Here is an 8,813-nt window from a genome sequence, read left to right as displayed (position 1 = left end):
AAATTTTGTAATGAGCATATTTGGTCAGTGATTTCATGCAGCATCGCTTAGTTTGTTTACATAAAGCAGCCAAATTGTCATTTACAATAGAGGTAGTGACCAGTAAACATTGTCAGGCAGTGGGTTGTAATGTCAGCGGGTCACTATTGTCCAGTGGCAGGTCAACACAATTAAGGTGGCTCTACATAGACTGACATTGGATTTACATTGAAGGGCATTGTTTATGTATAATTGTTTATCTTTTCAATAAAGGACATTTTACATTGTGTGGGTGTTTTTATTTAGTTTTTCACTTTTTCAATGAATGAATAACAAGCAGGGGCCAGATATATGGAACACTTTATTCTAAAGGGGCTTCGAGATTCTGAAAGGACCTTCCTGCAGACCCCCACAGCTCCTTTTTTGAAGACAGATGTGGAAAAGAGGCACAAGGTGTTCTGCAGGGGGGGGGGGGGTGACCCCTTGGAAGGTTTGCTGTGAAAACAATGACCTCCTGCCTCACAATGTTCACATGTTGGCCACTGAATATAACTAATATGACTGGGGATCCTGTGTGATGTCTTTGACCAAATATAATCATGACCATATTTTGTCAATGATGTTGCCCATCATCCCTGTTGGTTAGTTCTCAGGCAGCAGTTAGTAGTGTTGCAGTTAAATAACTGGTTTGCTTACAAGCACTACTCTAAACAAGCAATGTCGCTTCCGACCGCCCTATAGGAGAAGTACTGCTACAGAGCAACAGGGCTATGCAAAATCATGTATATATATATGTGATATTGCGTTTCCAGGTAGGGGGCATGTGAGAGCCATGCACGTGCCCTACCAGCACCACCATTGGCGGCTTCTGCTGTCAATCACCGGGTACACAAAGCAGAGCCTTACAAAGCAGCGTACTTACATAGTAAAGCACAGCACACAGCAAATAGTAAAACACACACAGCACACAGTTAACACTTTGATTGCCCCAGATGTTAACCCCTTCCTGCCCAGTGTCATTAGTACAGTGTCAGTGCTTTTTATTAGCACTGATAACTGTATTAGTGTCACTGAGGATTTCAGTGACAGTTAGTCAGTTCTTCCCCAGTCTCAGAATGCCCGCCACAGTCCTTCAGTCCCGCTATAATTCACTGATCGTCGCCATTACTAGTATAAAATTTTAAAAAAATCCAGTATATATACCTCCATTTGTAGACACTATAACTTTCACGTAAACCAATTAATTTACATGTATTGGGATTTTTTTCTAGCAAAGACATGTAGCAGAATACATTTTGGCCTACATTTATGACAAAATTAGATTTTTTTTAATTGTTTACTGGACATGTTTAATAGCAAAAAGTAAAAAACATTGTTTTTTTTGTTTAAAGCGCAAAAAATAAAAAACGCACAGGCAATCAAATAACACTGAAAGAAAGCCCCATTTGTGGGAAAAAAAGGACATAAATTTAATTTGGGTGCAATGTTGCATGACGGCGCAATTGTCAGTTAAAGTAATGCAGCGCTGTATCACAAAAAATGGCCTGGCCAGGAAGGAGGGTAAATCCTCTGGAGGGCAAATAGTTAAAGGACTACAGCATACTGCTCTGGAATTTAATGTACAGGTTAAAAGCATATACAAAGTACTGCAGGTTATATATAGAGTTTGTGTATTTTTATTGTTGTCCTTTAAGCTGCATTAACCCCTTTCCACCTGTACAGATCTATGTGGCCTCATTGAAATGTGTCTTCTTCCATGAGGTCACATATATGTGTACCTGTATTTGTGCTGGGAGCATGCTGTATGACAAAGAGCCCTGGGTCTTCTGCTAATGATCAGGAACCAGGACACCCTGTTCCAATCATCTGATCACTGTGATAGCCTTTGATTGGCTATCACAGTGATCAGTCACTGTGCAGCCCACCCATGTGCTTTTTTTCTCCTCTGAATGGAGACAACAATACATTGTATCTTTCTCTCCTTGCCAGGGGAGAAATATGTAAACAAACAGAAGTATGCAAAAAAAAGTATAATAAAGACAAAGATCATGGTTTGATCTTGGTCACTGTCAGGGTTAGTGTTAGGGTTAAGGTAAAGGTCAAAGTTCAAGGTAAAGGTCAAATGTTGGGGTCAATGGTCAGGGTCAGTATATTTTGCTATTATATTGGGCCAGGTTTCTTTGATAAAAAAAAAACATGAGATATCCAATACCATTTACTACCAAAAAAGCGCCCAATTTGCCCTGAAAAAACAAGGTATAATCCACCTAGATATACTAAGCGGTTGCGATGATATGTACAGTTTTTCTAACATATCTCAAAGTTGCAAAATTGTGTTCCAGCATTAGAATTTATTTTACCCTGCATCACAAAGGGGTTTAAAGACCTTTCCCTGCTAAATGATAACATTTTGCATAGGTGTGTGTTCCCCGTGGCAGTACCCAGCTAGATTTGCCAGTTCTTAACAAATGATTGTGAATGAAATTTTACTTTAATGGGATGCATATTCCCCCTGGCAGTGTCCATCTACTCTTGCCCTTTCTTATAAGAGGGTAGCAAATGTATTTTGACTTCAATGGGGTTCAGCACCATGTTAAGTGTTTTCAAACTTCCCAATGGGTTCCTGAACCTTGCCTGGATCACGCATCACTAGTAACCAAAATGTCTGGTACTTTTATCCAGGCTGATAAAATGTAGGCAGAGGCTGCAGACCACAACACTGCTGTCAGCAGACTACAGAAGATTAAAAAAGGCCCAGAATGCAGACCTTTGGGGACTGGACCTGAAGATAGCAGTGGCCTGTACCTGCAGAGCAGTCCTGCCAGATTGATTATGATGGCTGCTTCCTCCATTCCTCTGCAAGGTGTTCCTGCAAGCTTCTCCTGCTCCTGGAAAAACTCATTCCATTTGCTTTTCTGCTTCACCCTCAGAACTTTCAGACTGTCTGCCACCTCATCATCCACCCCCTCCTCACTGCTTGGCAGTAAGTATCAGTAAGCTTCAGTTGCAAGGAAATCACAAATTGCTCCCTGCATAATGCCACTACCCTCTCTCTAAACTGAACTCTCTATGGGAAAACTCTCTATAGGAAAATACTGGAGAGTTTAATAAAAGACCACATAGATGAGTTCTTGCTGGAAAAAATATTTTAAGCAACAGGCAGCATGGATTCATGAAAGACAGAAGTTGTCAAACAAATCTGATTTTTATGAGGAAGTGAGCTGTGGACATGGTATACTTGGATTTTGCAACTATCCAGTTCTAGTAAATCAACCCTATTGTGATTTAGATTACAAAAAAACGACTCTACTGTCAAACTACACCAGTAAAGGTATGACAATGTGACAATGTGTTGTTAAATAGGTTATATGAAATTAACAAAACACAAATTATTTTGAAATAATGGAACACTACCAAATGAGTAGATGTCATTAAAAAAAACTCATACTGTAGCTAAGCAAGAGGATAATAGTTCTACCTCAGAATGCTTAAAGTACACAAACTTTAAATAGGAAAGTTACATATAAAAATTACAAATGAAAAAAAAAGGGAGCTATCCTAATAATTTTAATATACAAGGGGTGGGACACAGTGGGAGGGGCATTATTCAAGTGAAAACTACAAGTTAAATAATATTCTTCCATTCAAAAATTTTACTTTTTATTTCCATTTGTTTTACATTTGGAAACACAGGCTTTTATTGCACAGCATGTAAATATATCAAAGTACTGACAGTGTGACATATATAGGCATTCATTTAAATTAGGTCAAGCCTATATGGGAGTTTTTTGTTGAACAGTACAAAAAAGTATAGTTAGTAAACATTTCAAATTAATGTTATCATTTGTTTAAGTGACTAAACACGTTTAGTATTTAGGACATAAACATTAGAGCCTAAACAATTGTGTTGGTAAAAATAAAAAAATAAAAATGTTGTTTTGCAAAAATGGCAAGTAATGGCAAAATTGATGTTCTGGGAATAAAGCCAACAATGCAAGGGTCACTGGACAAGCAAGAATACTAGTAAAATGTTCAAGCTGTAATAGCTGCTGGACAAGCAGAAATACTTTTAGAAATTGTACAGAACAAATTGTTGTTAAGTTTGCTGGACAAGCGACATAGTTTTCAAAATGCTATAAGCCGTTGTTTAGAAAAGCAATATACTGCTATTGGAAGCAGGAACAAACTGCTCAGTGAAATCACTCAGTTTTGTTGTCATTTTGCATATAACTGAAATGGATGGTAGGGTGGAGTTTAAAATGGATATATTGCTGCTTAAAGTTTAGAATTATAGGTTTTATTATACCTGAGCCAAAACTACAATTTTACATATAACTAAAATGGATGTTAGGAATTAAAAAAAAGGGCATATTGCTACTTAAAGTTTAGAATTAAAAGCCAAATTATGAGCCAAATATTGGTGGGTTTTCATTTACACCTTGCAAAAGTTACCTTAAAAACAAAAAAATTGCACATCAATTCAGATACATATACATTAAAACTTGCTGAGGGTGATCTGCATATTAAAGCCATTGTCCTAGACTTCTATATACAAACACACAGGGACGTGGGCTAAATTTATTTGGTACAGCTATCCTTTAACTTACCCTTCCTTTCCATATTTGCCTTTAAGCTGATCTGTACTTAGTAGGCAAAAAGTAGTATGTACTGTAGCTTTTCCCACCATCCCTGCTATTTTATAGTTAACTGCTCTTTTGGTCTAGGGAGAAAGAAACAGGACTAATTACTTGCCTTAAAGTGGTAGCAAACTCTTTTTTTTACTACTTTTACCTACATGTGAGCTTATACTAAAGCGTACCTGTATGTAAACTGAATATCTCCTAAACATACACTGTTTAGGAGGTATTTTCTCTTTTTGAGAGCCGGAGCATGCACTCTGAAAGAATGGCATACCCATGCCATTCGTTCAGAGCACTGTGCTGTGGCCCAGGGCTCCCACAAGCAGGCACAAGAGTGACATCATCATGGCTTGGCCAGTCAGACGGCCGGAGCTCACAAACGTGGAAGGAACCCTTTTGAAGATAGAAGTCTCTTCAGTGGTGACAGTGCGCCACTGGAGGGCTTTGTTTTAAGGTAAGTCCTTCATAATGTGCTAGTATGCGATGCATACTAGCACATTATGACATTACCTTGCAGGGGATTGCAGGGGACAAATGTATGCAATGAGAAGTTTTTTCATTTATTAAAAATTAATGCTGGAAACTAGTTATTTGTTGGTCATGTGTGTTGTCCCTCATTTAAAATCCCAAGACAAATAACTTGGTTGTATGGAAATATTAAGGGATGGATGCACATCACCGGGTGCGTCAGGTTACATTCTATTTTTGAGAGATAATCTGTATAGTCATTTTCTACTTTGACTATAGTTCACCTTAAAGTCTTATACTCTCTTACAGGGACCATTGGTTAAAAATGTGTGTATTGTACATTTGTGCCTTTTAGTCTTTTCTTCCACTTAAATATCTGAAAGTAGGCCCACAAGGAAAGGGTGCAAGTAAGAAAGTCAGTGTTGCATTATGTCTAAACTAGTAAGGAGTAGGCCAATATGTACTCGTCTCCTGAGGCCTTGTGCAAGTTATTTGGTGGAGACCAATTACTAAATCAACATAGCCAGGGGTCTCTTTGCAACTTGTGGTAAAGTTGCCCAAATCAAGGTAAGTTTAGGGCAAGCTGTGAGATAGGGCTGGTGATTTTAATTTTGTGGGAAAAGCCAAATGCGTATGCATGTGTTCTATGCATAACTTGAAATTGGGTTTCCATCTGTCTCATTTTTGGTACAATTTCGGACTTTACACACATCATCAACCAGAAAAGCAGGGCCCAGTTTTATTTAAAGATTTTGTTTTTCTCTAGTTTAGGTATAAAGTTGGTACAGTATTAAGATGAAGGTATAATATGGAGATCGAGTATGAGCAATTATGCTTAAAAGTGTCTAAAATATGCGTTTAAAGCAGGTAAATGAAAATTCTCATTAAGACATCTGAGCTTACTTTAGAGAAGAGTTTAATTATAGTAGTCAGGGCTACTTAGCAACATTTTTGTTATGGGGAGTTTAAAAAATGATCATCTCCGGGTACACTTAGGACCACGTATGCTAGGTACACCACTCCAACTTTTACCTTCAAAGGTAAAAAAAACACTGGCAGCAAAGAAATATAATTAATGAACCAGGAATACAAATGTTCTTTAATTATTATCTAGAAAATCTTAACCTCATTTACGGCACAGTACAGGACAATATGAAGTATGAGATTTAGCCAACTGTGTGCTAAATGTGCTCAGTGCTGCTCTGTATAGCCTGTTGTTTACCTAATACACATTACTCTGCTCGCTTGTGCTCAGACCAGGAATTAAAGCTGAATGCTTGTCAGATGTAAACAACATGAATTAAAGCAACTCTGTATTTGTTGATATTTCTTTAAATACATTTTAAATACAATAGGTGTAAGTACATGATGTCACTGTCCAGTCCCAGGCTGGGGTGGGTAAAGGACGAACTTGCCTCAGAGGATGTGGGCTCGATGATGCTGTCCATAAGACTAAGGGCATCTAGTGGCAGAGTTCAAAGCTGTAGGTTTAATATCTAGAAAGTTGCTGCAAAAGTTGGTTTTGTTATTTTATGTTTTCGATGGCTATTCATTTTGATTGTGGCATTTTTGGTTGGAGTCCTGCTTTATTGAATATACATGGAGCAGACACCTTTGGATGCATTAAACATTTTGTGGATGTGAAATGGTTATCACATTCCTGATTTATTGATAAATCCCTAACTATTTTAACATTTTCTACACTTTGTCTTCAAGTTTAGTCAGTTTATTCAAATTGACACAACAAGTTCTTACTCACTATATTAGCGCTTCCTGTATTTATTTTTAATTTCCTTTCATCTGAGGTTTCCATGTAAACAGGCTTCAAGGATACAAATTAACATTTCCCAAATCTCTATTGATTGTAAACATACACAAGATATCATCCTGACATGTTTTATTTCCTATTTATTGGTTTTCAGTTTTTATATCTTTTTGTTTGCTGACAATAGAGAGCAACTGATTCATTATTCTACATTTTCACCGCTGTTACTTTTCTTGCTTCGGGCCAAGTATTTTTTCAATTTTTCAAAATGTTTCCATTTGACAGCCTGCATTTTTCACAATGCTAGTTAGCTCAATAAGGTTATTCAAAATGAATATTTTATGAATAAACATGCATGGATTCATCAACAGAAGCAGCTTGTGCATTTTAACACAGTATAGTTTTATACATCATATTGTCAGAAAAATCCAGTAAGTCAAGTTTAGTACAATTTGAAAGCTAGCAAGTGCAAAGTGTGAGTATTGTTTAAATACCTGTAATCACATGCATTATTTTCTTTAGCACATGTATAAATAGAAATACTGCTGTTTTTTTATAAAAAGACAATTATGTAAAATGCCAAAGGTAAAAAAAAAATAGTTTTAAATCTATGATAAAAAAGATCATCAGAATTCAGACATTCACATATGTTAAGATGATTAAACATGTGTTGCTTAGCATTATTAAACTTCCTTGAGTCTGGCCTCTCAATGTCATGAGTATCTCCTCTTCAATCAATCAAGGCTTATCTACAAGTCACACCATCCCTGATCTTTTGCTCATGATCATCAGTCTTTCACTGTTTAACTTTCAGAATAAATTATTAACCCTTCCCTAAAATGGTACCCACATATGGATACAAATTGTTCCAAGATACATACGATTTCAATATATAGAATGTTTAGGATCTATTTAGCACTGTTGATGTTGGTCCTTGATTATATAGTTTGGAAGTAATCCTTCTTTAGTCAATTCTCCATCTTTCCATTCTAAGATCTGTGGGTATTCCATATTGGCTCTATGGAAAGCTTCAATGATATACATTGTTCAGCGGGTATGTGAGCTGGGTAAAAATGGAATCTTCTAAAGGGTGTGATTATTTGTGGCAACTAGAGATGAGCGAATTTCTCAAAAATTCGATTCGGCTGATTCGGCGAATTCCAGTGTGAAATTCGATTCGATGCGAATTTCTTCGCTACGAAGATGACTTATAAAAAGGGTTTCTAGGCTTCAGAGAGCCTTTAAATTAGTGCAGAACACTGTACCTTTAATTTAAATGCCCTTGGAGATGAGGAAAGAGAAGGAGAAGGAGAAGGAGAAGGATGAGAAGAAGGAGAAGGATGAGAAGAAGGAGAAGGAGAAGGATGAGAAGAAGGAGAAGGAGAAGGATGAGAAGAAGGAGAAGGAGAAGGATGAGGAGAAGGAGAAGGATGAGAAGAAGGAGAAGGATGAGAAGAAGGAGAAGGAGAAGGATGAGAAGAAGGAGAAGGATGAGAAGAAGGAGAAGGAGAAGGATGACAAGATGGAGAAGGAGAAGGATGAGAAGAAGGAGAAGGATGAGAAGAAGGAGAAGGAGAAGGATGAGAAGAAGGAGAAGGATGAGGAGAAGGAGAAGGATGAGAAGAAGGAGAAGGATGAGAAGAAGGAGAAGGATGAGAAGAAGGAGAAGGATGAGAAGAAGGAGAAGGATGAGAAGAAGGAGAAGGATGAGAAGAAGGAGAAGGAGAAGGAGAAGGAGAAGCAGAAGGAGAAGGATGAGAAGAAGGAAAAGGAGAAGGATGAGAAGATGGAGAAGGAGAAGGATGAGAAGAAGGAGAAGGAGAAGGATGAGAAGAAGGAGAAGGATGAGAAGATGGAGAAGGAGAAGGATGAGAAGAAGGAGAAGGAGAAGGATGAGAAGAAGGAGAAGGAGAAGGATGAGAAGAAGGAGAAGGAGAAGGATGAGAAGAAGGAGAAGGATG

Source organism: Staurois parvus, unplaced genomic scaffold, assembly GCF_062004578.1.
Source record: "Staurois parvus isolate SC_StPar_1 unplaced genomic scaffold, SC_StPar_1.0 ptg000019l, whole genome shotgun sequence".
Taxonomy (NCBI): domain Eukaryota; kingdom Metazoa; phylum Chordata; class Amphibia; order Anura; family Ranidae; genus Staurois; species Staurois parvus.
Note: the sequence above shows the minus strand (reverse complement) of the source record.